Source organism: Coffea arabica, chromosome 5c (assembly GCF_036785885.1).
Source record: "Coffea arabica cultivar ET-39 chromosome 5c, Coffea Arabica ET-39 HiFi, whole genome shotgun sequence".
Taxonomy (NCBI): Eukaryota; Viridiplantae; Streptophyta; class Magnoliopsida; order Gentianales; family Rubiaceae; genus Coffea; species Coffea arabica.
Window position 1 is genome coordinate 11,503,910 of NC_092319.1, and position 17,359 is coordinate 11,521,268.

At 36.4% G+C, this 17,359-nt stretch overlaps 1 non-coding gene across 1 annotated transcript; it reads left to right on the plus strand.

Moving 5' to 3' along the window:
* The first annotated feature begins 1,283 nt into the window (after window positions 1-1,283).
* Window positions 1,284-1,390, plus strand: LOC113691208 (small nucleolar RNA R71). The gene has a single exon (XR_003448619.1). It is a non-coding gene; the product is annotated as a small nucleolar RNA R71 (small nucleolar RNA).
* The last annotated feature ends 15,969 nt before the right edge of the window (window positions 1,391-17,359 follow it).

The following is a 17,359-nucleotide window of genomic DNA, read 5'->3' on the forward strand; positions in this document are numbered from 1 at the left end:
ATTGCAATGTAATATTGGTAGCTTTTAGCTCTTGAAGTCCCAATCTCCGGGCAACCGATAACGGCATAAGTGACACACTTGCACCTAAGTCACATAAAGCATTAGAAAAATGCAATTGACCAATAGTGCAAGGAATAGAAAAACTTCCCGGATCTTTCAATTTAGGAGGGAGTTTATTCTTAATCAATGCACTACACTCTTCCGTTAATGCTATCATATCATTATCTACAATTTTCCTCTTCTTTGACATGATGTCTTTCAAGAAACGTGCATAAGAGGGAATCTGTGTTATAGCATCAATGAAAGGAATGTTAATGTGCAATTGTTTAAACATTTTGAAGAACTTTTCAAACTCCCGATCCTGTCCATCTTTCTTCAACCTATGAGGAAAAGGTATCACATTAGAATTTAATTTGGGATGAAGTGCATCAATATCAATGATAACATGATCATTTTGACTTTCTTGCTCCCCTTCAATTGCTTGCTTCTTGTCTTTTTCACCACCTGAATTTTCAAAATCGAATCCCTCAACCGTTTTACCGCTTCTAAGAATGATTGCATTGACATGCTCTCTCGGATTCACTTCGATTTTACTTGGTAATTCACCAGGGTTTCTATTGTTGATTACATTGGCAATTTGACCAATTTGAACCTCCAAGTTTCTGTACATCCCAGCTAATTGGTCCAACCGCCCCTCAACTTGCTCGAATCTATTCGAAGTCACCTTAGCAAGTTTTTCCACCGCGATCTCCCAACTTGGTTTAGTTTCAGCCTGTGGTTGCCTTGGTTGAAATCCCGGCGGATTGGTTGGCCTTTGTTGATTGCCTTGATCTTTCCATCCAAAGTTTGGATGATTTCTCCACCCCAGATTGTAAGTATTCGAGTAGGGATTATTTGGAGCATTACGATTGTAATTATTGACGAATTGTACCTGTTCAGAATCAACACACTCATTAGTATCATGTTCACCTCCATATATAGAACAATATGCTACATGTGTATTACTTGGACCAACTCCACCTTGTTTACTTAGCAATTTCATCACATTATTCATTTGAGCACTTAGCATATTGAGAGTGTCCATTTCTATCATACCTGCGTGACGTCTTGTATTACCTCTCTCATTTGCCCATTGGTAGTTATTTGCTGCCATTTCTTCTATCAAATTATGAGCTTTTTGGGGTGATTTACCCATTAAAGCTCCACCTGCAGCTGCATCAATCATAGTTTTAGTAGAAAAAACTAAACCATTATAGAAGATTTGTATGATTAACCACTCCGGCAGTCCATGATGCGGACATTTCCGAAGCAAATCTCTAAACCTTTCCCATGCTTCATATAATGATTCACCTTCCAATTGGCTAAAACTAGTGATATCCATTCTAAACTTAGCAGTCTTACCTGGTGGAAAATACTTATTTAAGAATGCTCTTGATAATTCATCCCATCCAGTGAAAGTATTAGGAGCATGAGAGTGTAGCCAAAGTTTGGCCTTATCTCTCAATGAAAATGGGAACAATCTTAGCCTTATAGCATTATCACTAACTCCATTCATTTTAATTGTATCACAAATTTTCAAGAATGTAGCTAAGTGTGTATTAGGATCTTCTACTGCATTACCTCCAAATTGAGATTGTTGAACCATTTGGATAAGCACTGGTTTAATCTCAAAATTGTTAGCATTTACCGTAGGCCTTGCTATGCTTGTTTGAGATCCTTGTGTTCCCGGTAAAGCAAAATCTCGTAGAACTCGCCTATGTGATTCGTTTTCTGCCATGTCTTCTTCAAATGGAAGCTCTATTAAGATATCTTCAATTGGTTGCCAAACCTCTTGTTCCTCTTGATGTGATGTACTTCTCCTTTGTCTGTGTAATGTTCTTTCAATTTCAGGATCGAAATGTGCAACTTCTCGATTTGATCGGTGCATACACTACAAACAAAAACAAGAGAAATTTTTCAGTTTTAATTCAACAAATAAAAAAAAAACACTGAAAAATATCTAAATTAATAGAGATGATTAGGCCCTAATATTGCCGCTCCCCGGCAGCGGCGCCAAAAACTTGACGGGTTTTTTACTTTAAGTGCAAGTTTAATTCCGATTTTACACCCGTTGGACTGCAAGTATACAGGTCGCAATTGTAGTACAAGATGCGTATCGGGTCGATCCCACGAGGAGCAAATTAAACAATTACTAAGCCCTTGTTTTCTTTATTATTTAGACTTACAAATAATTTGAGCAGAGAAAGTAATATGCTGTAATCTACAAATCTGATATACAAATCTAGTTTACAAATGCTTAATGCAAATAGAGAAATTTCACTTAAGGAAGATTCTAGGGATGTAGATTCCACTTATGGCATAAACAATACAAATGAATAGATTTACTTCTTGCTATTATTCTTATTTAACCAGAGATTCATTTCCAAATTTACCAAATCTCATTTTCATGATGAAATGGCCTAGAGCAATATAGATTTCCCTATTTTCACGGTGAAATACTACTACTACTCCGTTTTACTTCATGAAATGCTAAATAATCCACCTAAGTGTATTTCTATTTTCATGAACATACAACTCAAGCTCTACTCATGTGTTTCAATTGTTATTACCAATTCTCATTGAATAATAACACTATAAACATGCTATTGGTGATCAATCAATAACAAGTAATCACAGCTACACAAGTAGACAAGTTAATACAAGATATAACAAGTGTAGATCACATTCAATTAGTATTATTTAGCCATAAGTTTCATCTACTCCCTAGATGAAAGAGTTTAGCTACTCATGAATGATTTAACAATCAAACTCACAAGTTTATTAATGCAAAACCTCATAAAGTACAAGTATAAGAAAGATAAAAGAAAGCTTAGCCAATTGAAGGTGAAGCTCTCCAATTCCTGCTATGTTCTTGCACAATATGATTATAAGTGAAACTCTCCAAGTACTTCTCCAAGAACTCCTATCTAGAGAGAAAACTAGATACAAGAAAGAAAACTAGCTACGTATGGTAATCCTGGCTTCTCCTCTGTGTTTCTGCATAAAAGGTGGAAGAAATTCCATTCCTCTCACTTCATAATTTCCTCCACTCAGATTTTGTAAAAAGAAGTCAACGATATGATATTTCCTTTTGTCCATACTCATTTGGTCTTCTCTTTTGTTGCAGAGGCATGTGCCACCGATTTCTGTCCCTCAAAATAGCTGAAAAGTTGTGAAAAAGGTAAAGAAAAACGGCTGTGACACTTTCTGAGGAGAGAGACAGATCTGAGCCTCGGATCCGAGGAGTGAAAATGGATCCGAGGGATTTCATAATGGATCCGAGGTCGGATCTTCGTGACCTCGGATACATTCCGCCAGAAGTACAGACGAGGGCTCGGATCCCTCTTGTACACACGGATCCGAGCTCGGATCCGCGTTGAGCAATTTTCCAGTTTTTCACTTCTTCTCTTTTTCTACATTTTTTTTGCTCCCAATTTCTTGTGTACTTTGTCCTCTGGATGACCCTGACATTTCTTTCAACTTGTGCATGACTTTCATACATCAATTACCTTCACAATTTCACAAAATTAACGCATTAATCCACTCATTTATCAATTTCTTAACCCTTAAACAATATTTAAGCAATTATCACCAAAAGAGTTCAAATATGGCTTTAATCTTCTCAAAACATACCAAAAATTCATGCCAAATTCGTACAAAATGTACGTTAAATATTCACTTATCAAGAATTATAGATAGTTTAGACTCATGACAGGGAACACTTAATGAATTTTGATTTGAAGACAGTTTATCCTCAAGCGAAGGAAACTTGTAGACAGTTTAGACACTTATCAAGGAGTGCTTGACATGTTTTTAGTTTGAGAACCAACTTGCGTGACACACAAAGTTAGTATGATTGGCACTTGCACTTTCATCTTCGAGTATAATTTGCCCTTGTTGAGCCAATGCCATGACCTTATCTTTGAAGGCAAAAAATCTATCTGTGGGATGACCAGCCAAGCAATGACATTTGCTATAATTTGGGTTATCAACTTGCAGAGTTTTTAGGGCGTCTTGACCTCAGTAATTCAATGAGTTTCACTTGCTAGAGACCATCAAGCATTTTTGGGACATTAGAATCACTAAATAGATACTGGTTTCTTGGATATTTTGAAGGTTTCTCTTTTGCCCCTACCTTCTTGTAGATGACTGGCCTCTAGAATCATTTTTCTTCTTCTCTTTGAAGAGACTTTGACTTGTGTAATACTCAACATCATTGATTTTTCAAAATTTGTAGAAGTGTTGCCCCCATTCTCTGAACGTGACTTCTCCACATCTTTGCAAGAATCAAGAATAAGTGGTTCTTTCCCTTCAAAGTTTATATCCAACTTGTGAGTTTTTGTTGATAACTCATCAAAAGTCTCTAATTGTATCCCTTGTAAAATGTAGCAGAGTCCCCAATGCATGCCTCAAATGCACATCTCCATCACAAATGATTCAGAGATTCGATCTTTGCAATTAGACTTAAGAGTGCTTTAACGCTCAATGAAATCAACAACTAGTTCAGCCTTCCATTGGTGTGCATTCTAGAACTTGGTCATATTGATAGTCCATCTAATACTATAAAAGTGATTAAAAAATTCTTGCACCAACTGCTCCAAACTATCAATGGAATTAGGTTCAAAATCAGCATACCAATCAAAGACATTACCCTTTAATGAACGAACGAATTGCTTAACAATTAAATCGCCATCAGTGCCAATATCGTTACACGTCTCTACAAAGTGTCCAATGTGTTGCTTATGATTGCCCTTGCCAATAAACTATTGAAACTTTGGAGATTGATAACCATCAGGCATCTTTAAATCGTAAACTCTTGTAGTGTATGGTTTGGCATAACCGTTGAATGTCTTAGTGGCTCTATCAACTTTGTCTTTGATTGTGCTTTCAATAAACTCTTTAAGAGTGTCAACATGAATTGTGCCATCAAGAGAGACTGAAAGTTTCTTCATCAAGTGGGATTTCGAAACATCTTTTTCCTTAGCTTTTGAAGATGTTTCGATCTCATCATGCATATTGAATTACCAGCCCTTCAACAATCTTGGTCAAATTATAAATTTGATCTTTAATAGTTGCAATGTTAGTCATCATCATAGGCATCAGCTCAAGATTCTCTTCTTGGGTGGCAGTAGCATCCTCCTTAGTTTTTTGTACAAATGCCTTTGTCTTGCCCCTTCTCATGGGACCAACGTCTTGTGCCTCTTTATTTGTAGGAGCAACAAAGGTTTGAATCTTCAAGGTCAACACTCACCTTCTTTGAGTTGGTGATGTCTTGAAATACGTACTTGTAGGAAGAGAAGAGATGAGAAGTAGAGATTGTCCCACCGAACGTGTCAAAAATTTGTAAGTACAAATTTCGTTGTCTAAAATAAAAGACAAGAAAACTTGTAAAATATTAAATATATAAAATTAAAGAACAAAATGATTACAATCTCTAAAAATTGTTGAATCAAATAAAGTAATCTCCTGATTCTTCTCTTTAAAAGATTTCAATTGAAGGGCCTTCTCCGATCCAAAGAGTGTCTCCTATAATTTGGGCATAGAAAACAGATAGTTTGATGATGGCGTTGAATACTTGAATCTTTAAGTTTTCAACACAAATGGAAGGAGGATTTGTTCGACTTGATTTGGATTTGAGGGAAAAGCTCTTAAGAAAATTTGACAGAGTTTCTCCAATATTTAGGAATTTTCAATGTGTCTTTTGCCTTGAGGGAAAACCTCTATTTATAACCAAAATATGTAAGTTAGGTATTCAAGAAAACCCTCCAGAACCTTCCTGCATTTTGGGTGACTTGTAATTCAAAAAACCTATTTAACTTAGGCTTTAATAGTAGGCCAATTCAAATAGTTCATTGTGAAATAATAAATTGATTAATCCACTTCAATTTAATTGAATATCACAAATTTAATTTGATTTAGTAGCCTATATAATATTGGTCCACTTTGTCAACCCAAAATATGATGGACTTTCATAATTTAATTTAATTTAATTTAATTAAGATCAATTTAGTTTTTTTAATCTTGACTAAATAAATTTTCTTTGTCTACACTTCTTTTGACAAAAATGGTGAGGAAGGGAAACAAATCCAGGAGAGAAGAGGTTGTCACCAGGGAGTAGGCCACATCAAAACACCTACATCAAAAGTTCCAAAGAATGTTTTTTGAGAGCTAGGTAATGTCGAGGAAAGATACAATAATCATGATGACGCTCAATGGAGTGTTCACAGATTGAGTTTGAAGTAAAAATGGAGCAAGTCACAATAATGGTGGACCGGAGTTGAAAGAATTGTCTCGCCATAGCCATCGAGTCCGGAACCCAGATCTAGATTGTTGGCGTGGCTTTTTGAGCAAGAAAAAAAAGCATTTAGTGGAAAGAAAGTTGGGAAAATGGGAAAAAAATGGTAGAAGGAAAGCTTGCCTTATGAGATGAAGAAGAAACAAAACAGAACAAATATAAAGATGATTTTCCTCAATTTCCTCAAAATCAGAGGGAATGGTTGACATAATGGATTTTTCTTTTCTTTTCATTTTTTTCTGATATTGACGGCTTCTTCGCTCCTGTTGCTGCCTTACTGGGCTTTGCTTCTTATTTGTTTGGGATAATTTCAGAAACCTCCCCCAAGGTTTCTTATAATATCATTCATGTGACGACCTCACCTCCCCCTAGGGCATACCCTAGGGTTTAGCGGACCGCCTGCCTAGTTCTTGTCAGGACTTACTCACTCACTTCAATTAAAATAGGGTACAACCTCAAGAATAAAGGAAATAACAGTTATCAAGTTTGGCAAGTACAATTATATTCATTTCTGTCTCAAACATCCATACAACCCCAAATACATCAAAAGATTGGAGTTTTAAATACATTCAACCCTAATTGAGCGACTAAGGCGAGTACAATTACAAAATTAAAAAAAAAACTAGACTATTCTAGTCTGTACAAGCCTCATGCCTCGCTCGTACCCCATGTAAGGAAAATAAATGGCGTGGAATGGATTAAAAACCCAATGAGATTCCAAATAGCAATTTGGCCATTATTTAAAAGTGAAAGTATCATAATAGGAAAATAGCGAGCATAACAAGTCAAGAAAATGAGCAATAACACTTCAAATAGCAAATCTCGAAATGAGTGAGTGTAAAAATTTTTTCTAAAAGAAACAATAACACTATGAATAACAATCAAAGTATAAGGATACAGGTGGCTCTCAAGAACCATGTTCCCATTGCTTTACCAGAGATTGATCAAGTAGTAGTTGACACTCCGTCAACTTTCAAGTAAAGTAATCAGTTCAATAGAACACCACTTAACTACAATCTCTATCCACCATCCAAACCCCCTATTGGGGCCAAAATCCTCAATAAACACTGGTAGTAATACTCGAGCATACCGATTAGTCGAGAATATAACACTCCATTCGATAACATTAGATACCCATAGTTCATTATCTAATCGACCAAACTCTTGCCGGCTCGACTCGATTAACTAGCCAGTGGGGTTTGGGTTCCCAAGAAGTCAATGAGATAATATCTCCAACCGACTGAATCAAGATAAAAGTACGGAGACGGGAATGAGAGGCACCTCCCACTCGGATTGAGTGTGGTACATGCTGCCGCTCAGTACTTACAAGTCAAACACAAGTATATCAAGTCAATTGCAACAATAAACAAGTACATATCACATTAGGGCAAGTGCGATAAAGTATACCCTTTCCCAACCATACCAATCAAATATCATTCGATCACATTGGTCTAGTATTAAAGTTCAATCAGGTATTTGGAAGCACTCACCAAAGGTGTAGTGCTTCTACGGATCACGTTCAAGTATTACTCCTTGTTTAAGAGCTTGAAAAATTAATTAAGGTTCGACAATTAAACGTTTCGTTTAACGAAAATCAAGTAATTGAAACTCATTTGGGAATATTCGTATTACTTATCATATCCGAAAACTCAAGCTCGCTCTTAAAACTTTGAAACTTTGAAGCGATTAAACTTTGAAATCCCTATTTGAACCGAAGAGACAAGGAAAAAGCATTTCTATGAGTCGTTACTTTCATTTTTCCAAGGGTACAAGTTTCGGTCGAATTCTAACTTATATACCTGTATGAAAGAGGGCTCGAATAACCTAGACAATTCAAGTTCAATTCAATATCAACTCTTTGCTCAAATCACAAGTACACACGCCTAGTTCTCGAGTGAAAATCTGGGCGGCATGCTCTTTGTATTTAGCTATTTTCCAGCCATTTATGGCTTCATTATTTTTCTCAATTCAGCTTCAAAGTCAAACACAAGCAATGTTACCACAATAGCCCTTCAACTAGATTCAATGTCATTCAAGTACAAAACAATACTAGTAATGTGATCGGAAACCAGGTTTAAGGGCAAACAACAAAATAGCAGGTTTGACATCTCTTGGCATTTTGGTCACAACTGAAGCTACGCCTATCAGTTTGGGGTACACTTTATACCATTTCGAAGCTAAGACAAAGAAATACAAGTCTTATGAAGACATTGATAGCCAATTCGTTCGTTCATTTTCAAGGTCAAATTGTGCAATCTCAGAGAAAACAGAAAACTGTCAGCGAAACAGTGCATTTTGGCAGTCAGGGGTAATTTTGTAATTTCACATGTTACAGTACTCCAATTGAGTTGAAATTTTATAGGAAGCTATATAACTCCATTCCCTACAACTTTTATGTTTTGACCTAGGCCTGATTTGGCCTCTAACATGGACGAATTAAACAGGCCAAAAATAGGATAGGTTCCTCTCTAAAGCTGAAAATTTAATGATTCAATGCTTACTAATCACATTCATGTCTTGAATCACTACCCAAGTCCCTATCCAAGCTCTTCCACATCATATACTATGTAAACAACAATAAACACACTGAAAATCTCAAACTCTAGCTCAACAATCCGACATATCATGCCAAACTAACAAATTAACCATCTCAAGCCAAGAATATAAGATTCTATCCAAACTTAAACAAGATTAAGGAAGAGAAAAAGGAAAGACAGCCATGATATCTTCCAAAAGTCTCTTGTAAGTAAGAAACACACCACTTTCTTTCCAAATTTTCAGCACCCCAAGTCTTACAAGCACAAAAGGAAAGGTTAATCGGTTGGGTTCGGTTGCTTGCACTCAAACAAGGATGGATTCAAGGTGAAAGTTGCTAGTTTCTCTCTTGTGTTTCTCTCTCTTGAAGCTCGGCCAGAATGTACAGAAATGAAGAGGAAATGAAGTGAATTTGGTGATAAAAATGAAGGAAATTGGTTGGTCAAAATTAGATAGATGGCCACCAAGTGTCGCCGTAGGATTAACTCTCAATTTGTTTTCTTTTTTTCCTCTTTTCTTTGGTCAAAGATTGTGGCTGGTTTAAGAGATATTTTAGGGTTAATTAGTTGAAATAAAAGCAAGGATATTAAGGTAATAAAGTAGTGTTCAAGTGGTGTATTCAATTAGTAGCGAACGCTACAAGTCGGTTCACACCGTTTTTCCTTAACTCGCACATACTAGGGTTTTCACTTATAATTCACTAACTTATTATTATTACTTCTAATCGCACACTTTTCCTTATCTAAAACTCACTCTTAACCACCAAATTCAGTACACACTCCGTACCGAGTAATCACACAACCGAAAGACGTAAAAACCCTAGTTTACCCGAACTATAAAACTAAGGGTAAAACTCTTAAATCTCTTATTCATTACAACTATTGAGGGAGTAAATTAGTAGTAAAGATGTTATAAAATAAGAGAGAATTTTAAGAAAATATAAGCGAATTTTCCAGTCGTCACACTCTCTCCTCCTTAAAAGAATTTTGACCTCGAAATTCATACATGTAGTCATAAATAACTCTGGATATTTTCCTTGCATGTCCGTTTCTAGCTCCTAGGTCTCACCATGGCCAAAATTTAGCTAACAATAGAAAACACGAATCATACCTTCTACTACCTCCGATGGTTCAGATAATGCCTGTTGGTCCAAGGCGTACACTTTAGCTGGCACTCTTGGCCTAGTCCCTCCTACATTTGCTTGTTCAAGGTTTAGGTGTGATCTGCGGGGGCAAGTTGCAAGCTAGTGCTCAACACTACCACACCATAAACATTTTCGTGTCTTTTGCCAACAATTATCCTCAGTATGATTGGTCTTTCCACAATATCCACAAGATAAGTGAGGGGTTGGGGTTTGATTTACTCGTGAGGCACTTCTCGGAGTAGCTTCCTTAGGTATCTCCGAAATCCGTACACCACCAGCTCCTCAACTCATCTTAGAGAGTGGCCTACTTAGATCACTATGTAACTGCTCCTGACCTCCAGCAGGTGCACCCCTCTTTTTTGCATGAAAAGCTCTTATTTGTGCCCTAGCAATTTCTATCATCTGGGCTTTCTCAAGAATCTCAGTGAAAGTATTAATTTGTGTCGCTGCCAAGGCCTCCTGTATTTCCACATTGAGTTCTTGTACAAACCTCCTAACCCTTCTTTACTCCGTAGCTATCAATTGGGGAGCAAATTTTGATAACTTAGTGAACTGAGTCTCGTACTCAGATACACTTTGGGTTCCCTGACGAAACTTAATAAAATCATCTTCCCTTTTCTCCTAAATTATCGGTGGGAGATATTTCTCATTAAACTCTCGCATGAAATTCACCCAAATCCATGCAGTTCCCTCTCTCTCCCACCAGGCCCTGGCTGGTCCCTCAAACTGAAAAATAGCAAAATGCACCTGTCTCTCCTTCGTGTAGTTTAAAGCAGCGAATATATTGATCATAGTTTCTAACCACCTCTCAACTACCTCAGGGTCCAGCCCTCCCAGGAACTTAGAAGGAGAAAACTTTTGGAATCTCTCTAGGGCTCTATCTTGTCCCATTTCAGGATCTCTAGGTTGATTCACAAGGGTTTGACCCTGTTGCTCTACCAAACGAGCAAGGATATTTGTCATCTGTTGAATCGCCGTTGCCACCTGATCCCCCCTTCCGCTCGGGGTCCAGGTTGCGGTTCCACTGTTTCAGCTCTTTCCTCTCTTGGTTCTTGCGCCAGTTCCTGTGCCTGTCTATCCCCACGGCCACGGCTAGAACCACACTCTCGAGTAACTCCATGTCATTGATTTCGTTTACCCTCCATACATCTTTTGAGCAATAGCCTCTATAAGTATAAGCAAAATAAAGTAGCTATAAAGTTCGATAAAAGCATTTTCAAATCATAAAACGAAAAATAATAGAACACATTAAAAATAACATACTTTCTTTATATACATATCATAGCAATTCACATATTCTATGGGACATTAATTTTAGGTATTATTCAAGCACTATACTTAATCAAAACTAACGTACACGTGAATAATAAGGGTCCCACATCTCACTAATATCTTCAATATATCCCAAGTCCAGATTATTCGTATTCTCCATGCCTTGGCTTTCGGCATCCAGACTTATTCTCATATTACTCGAGATATCGACTTATCATAAAGGTATCACTCTTTGGTACTCGGGTACAGGAATCAAAATATATGATAATTGACCACTCGAATTAGCTAGGCTCAAGAGAAAATCAACCACTTTTGAAATTCCCACCCAACATACATATCTAAGGTCCCCAACAATAGACATTTGTTCCACACTTAACATGTCAATCCCCACAGTCCGAGAACCCTCTCCCGGTACGAGCTCGATAAGAGCTCTGATACCATCTATGACGATCCCACCTCCCCCTAGGGCGTACCCCAAGGTTTAGTGGACCGCCTGCCCAGCTCTCGCCAGGACTTATTCACTCATTTCAACTAAAATAGGGTACAATCTCAAGAATAAAGAAAATAACAGTTACCAAGTTTGGCATGTACAATTACATTCATTTCTGTCTCAAACATCCATACAACCCCAAATATATCAAAAGATTGGAGTTTTAAATACATTCAACCCTAATTGAGTGACTAGTGTGAGTGCAATTACAAAACTCAAAAAAAAAACTAGACCACGCTAGTCTGTACAAGCCTCACGCCTCGATCGTACCCCCTGTAAGGAAAACAAATGGCGTGGAACGAGTTAAAAACCCAGTGAGATTCCAAATAGCAAGTTAACTATTATTTAAAAGTGAAAGTATCAGAATAGGAAAATAGCGAGCATAACAAATCAAGAAAATGAGCAATAACACTTCAAGTAGCAAATCTCAAAATGAGCGAGTATAAAATTCTTTTCTAAAAGAAACAATAACACTACGAATAACAATCAAAGTATAAGGATACAGGTGGCTCTCAAGAGCCATGTTCCCATTGCTTTACCAGAGTTTGATCAAGTAGTAGTTGATACTCTGTCAACTTTCAAGTAAAATAACCAGTTCAGTAGAACACCACTTAGCTACAATCTCCGTCCATCATCTAAACCTCCTATTGGGGCCAAAATCCTCAATAAACACTAGTGGTAATACTCGAGCATACCGATTAGTCGAGAAGATAACACTCCACTCGACAACACTAAATACCCATGGTTCGTTATCTAATCAACCAAGCTCTTGCCGGCTTGATTCGATTAACTAGCCAGTGGGGTTTGGATCCCCAAGAAGTCGATGAGATAAAATTTCCAACCGATTGAATCAAGATAAAAGTACGGAGACGGGAATGAGAGGCACCTCCCACTCGGAATGAGTGTGGTACATGCTGCCGCTCAGCACTTACAAGTCAAACACAAGTATATCAAGTCAATTGCAACAATAAACAAGTACATATCACATTAGGGCAAGTGCGATAAAGTACACCCTTACCCGACCATACCAATCAAATATCATTTGATCACATTGGTCAAGTATTGAAGTTCAATCAGGTATTTGGAAGCACTCATCAAAGATATACTACTTCTATGGATCACGTTCAGGTATTACTCCTTGTTCGGAGTCCAAAATTGCGATAAAACATCGTTTAAGAGTTTTGAAAATCAACTAAGGTTCGACACTTAAAAATTTCATTAACGAAAATCAAGTAATTAAAACTCATTTAGGGAATATTCGTATTACTTATCATGTCCTAGAAAACTCATGCTCGTTCTTAAAATTTTGAAACTTTGGAGCGATTAAACTTTGAAATCCTCATTTGAGTCGAAGAGACGAGAAAAATGTATTTCTATTAGTCGTTACTTTCATTTTTCAAGGGTATAAATTTCGGCCGAATTCTAGCTTATATACCTCTACGGAAGAGGGCTCGAATAACCTAGACAATTTAAGTTCAATTCAACCTCAACTCTTCGCTCAAATCCCAAGTATACACGCCTAGTTCTCGAGTGAAAATTTGGGCTGCATGCCCTTTGTATTTAGCTATTTTCTAGCCATTTATGGCTTCATTATTTTCCTCAATTCAGCCCCAAAGTCAAACACAAGCAATGTTACCACAATAGCCCTTCAACTAGACTCAATGTCATTCAAGTGCAAAACAATACTAGTAATGCGATCGGAAACTAAGTTTAAGGACAAACAACAAAACAGAAGGTTTGACATCTCTTGGCGTTTCTGTCACAACTGAAGCTACGTCTATCGGTTTGGGATACACTTTATACCGTTTTGAAGCTAAGATAGAGAAATACAAGTCTTATGAAGACATCGACAGCTAATTCGTTCGTTCATTTTCAAGGTCAAAATGTGCAATCTCAGAGAAAACAGAAAACTGTCCGCGAAACAGTGCATTTTGGCAGTCAGGGGTAATTTTATTATTTTACATGCTACAGTACTCCGATTGAGCTAAAATTTTACAGGAAGGTATATAACTCCATTCCCTACAACTTTCATGTTTCGACCTAGGCCTGATTTGGCCTCTAACATGGACAAATTAAACAGGTCAGAAACAAGACAGGTTCCTCTCTAAAGTTGGAAATTTAATGATTCAATGCTTACTAATCACATTGATGTCTTGAATCACTACCCAAGTCCCTATCCAAGCTCCTCCACATCATATACTATGTAAACAACAATGAGAACACTGAAAATCTCAAGCTCTAGCTCAACAATCCAACATATCATGCCAAACTAACAAATTAACCATCTCAAGCCAAGAATATAAGATTCTATCTAAACTTAAACAAGATTAAGGAAGAGAAAAAGAAAAGATAGCCATGATACCTTCCAAAAGTCCCTTATAAGTGAGAAACACACCACTTTCTTCCCAAATTTTTAGCACCCCAAGTCTTCCAAGCATAAAATGAAAGGTTAATTGGTTGAGTTCGGTTGCTTGCACTCAAACAAGGATGGATTCAAGGTGAAAGTTGCTAGTTTCTCTCTTGTGTTTCTCTCTCTTGAAGCTCAGCTAGAATGTGCTGAAATGAAGAGGAAATGAAGTGAATTTGGTGATAAAAATGAAGGAAATTGGTTGGTCAAAGTTAGATAGATGGCCACCAAGTGTCGCCGTAGGATTAACTCTCAATTTGTTTTCTTTTTCTCCTCTTTTCTTTGGTCAAAGATTGTAGCTGGTTTAAGAGATATTTTAGGGTTAATTAGCTGAAATAAAAGCAAGGATATTAAGGTAATAAAGTAGTGTCCAAGTGGTGTATTCAATCAGTAGCGAACGGTACAAGCCGGTTCACACCGTTTTTCCTTAACTCGCACGTACTAGGGTTTTCACTTATAATTCACTAATTTATTATTATTACTTCTAATCACACACTTTTTTTTATCTAAAATTCACTCTTAACCACCAAATTCAGTACACACTCCGTACCGAGTAATTACACTACTGAAAGACGTAAAAATCCTAGTTTACCTGAACTATAAAACTAAGGGTAAAACTCTTAAATCTCTTATTTATTACAACTATTGAGGGAGTAAATGAGTAGTAAAGATGTTATAAAGTAAGTTAATCAAAATAAGAGGGAATTTTAAGAAAATATAAGCGAATTTTCCAGTCGTCACAATTCAGCTCCCTTAAGATTTTTAAAATCTCATTTACCTCCCTTGAATTGACATTTCTTATAACATTTTAACTCCTTTGGAGGAACTACAAGAAAGATAAAACTTTTGTTCCAATAATACCCTTGTATTATCCTACTTATGAAATTTATAACAACAATAAAAAAATAAAATAAAGTTAAATTTTTATAAGGTATAAATTTCTTGACGTAAACTATTTATTTTAGTTGTATTGGAACAAAAGCAAAATTTATGTCTTGAAAAATTCATCCATATGAAAACATTATTTTAGTTTTCAATACAACTTAAAAGACACCATGAATTAAAACATATTTCACCAAAAAAATCTTGACTCCCTTAATAGTAACTATGCATGAAATTTTTTAAGGTCTTAATTACTCTCTAAAATCCTCCTAAGTCATTGATTTTGATTATATTTAATTTATTCATATCCTTTGCTATTCCACCATGACTCCAATGTAAAGAAATATGGACCATTATTACCTAGCAATTTGTTTTTTAATTTACATTTTTTGCGTTTAAAATTTTATTTTTGTTTTGGCTTTTTGGTTAAATAGTTATTAAGAGTGAGGACAATGTTGTCAATTTGTGATCTTTGGTAGGAATATTTAGTCTTGTCAAATTGACAAGGGAGGTAAGTGAGATTTAAAAACTTGAGGGGAGCTGAGTCATATTACGACAAACCTCAGGGGAGGTTTATGAAATTATCCCTATATGTTTTCTTCATCTTTGCAACCTCCTTATTCTTCATTTTCTTCTATGCCCAAAAAAGGGCTCAGGATTTAACTCACCTTACTGGTAGGAGTGCGAATCACAAGAGTTGGAAAATTTAGTTGGTGCAAGTAGTCTCGGAGAATTTAGTTTGCTTGCTTACATCAGGAAGGGTAACCAAGTGGCTGCTTTGTAATACTCTTAGAAGGATTCGGGCCCGGTTGAATTTCCTTTCAGCGTCGATTGATCATATTTCGGAGAGGCTAATTCCTCGGCTGACTTGCTGGCAAACCTGCGGCTACCATTAGAGTTTTTTGTACTTCATATGACCAACTTCTTGGAAAGATTCGGGCGTCTTTGAATTTGGATTGTCGAGAGCTCTGCTTAGTACGCATGCAATTAAGTTGTTCATGACTAATTATTAGATGTAGACAAGATTGTAGCTCCCTCCCCTCCATTCTTAAACTTAGTGTCTTCATTGATCATTAATAAAATGTGGGGCTATCATTGATCAGCTTTATTGCTTGTTTGTTGCAATGGTTCTATCATATGCTGTTCGCCTCGAGGTTACCTGGATCTTTGGTCATTCTAGAACACAGAAATGAAGTATGCTTCCGACTCCAGAATGCTTTGAGTTAGGAGAAAAGCTTCTTTGGAATGCTTAGAACTTATAAAATGTGGGGCTAGCATCCCCACCCAGTTCTGTTAAAAAAAAAAAGAGTTGGAAAATTCTATTTTTTAAAGTTTCTTTAATGTATTAAATAGCTAAGGAACCAAGGTATTATTATGGGCACAACTCGTGAGGAAGAGAAAGGTCTATTAACATTTTTTAGATTCTTTTTGTCCCTATAGAACTACTTGTCTTGGTGAGGGGCGCATGTAACTCGATAGTTTACCGATAAAAATTGACGAGATGATCTAAATAGCTCATTTTTTCCAATTGAGTATGATCAAATTATATCATTTTGAATAGTTTAGTGATCATTTTGGCCATTCACCTATTTTATATATAGTTTTCATGAATTATTCATACTTGCATAAGTTCACAACTAACAAAAAAAAAGAAGGAGATAATTTCAAAAACATCCCTTGAGGTTTCTAACAATTGAAATGAGTACCCCTTTAATTTAAACAATTAAACCTAAACTCCTTACTTTCATGTATCAGGTAACCTCGGAAAAAAAGTTGGCTATTTAAGAAACCTCCTAGAAACCTCTTTTGAGGTTTCTGACAGTTACATTGGCCCCCCTCAAGATTTTAAAAATTTTAGATGCCTCCCCTATAAGAAACTTGGGTCCCAGTGAAATGACTAAACTAGCCTTAGAGCTTATAAAGTATTTGACAAGTAGATGGACTTAATCAATTAAACCACTAGTAAATTGAATTAATAGAAATGAACAATTTAGAACTAAAAAAGAAAATCCTAACTTGCCATGAGAAAAGGTCGCAAATTTTAGGCTCCCTTTTTTGATTGATATGCCTAATAAAAAGGTAAATTAAATCAAACTTGAGAGGTAGAGAAATAGAGAAATAGTCATTTTTTTTTTGTCAAAATTTGAGCTTGAACTTGAGTGATTATGCAGTTAAGGGTATGTGTCAGTTTCAAGCGGAGGAAAATTGCTCTCTAATTCTTGTTAACAATCTACTGATTGTGAGCATCTTAATTAAGGTAAGAGGAAAGACTTTTTTGATGTTCAAGTGTGGAAT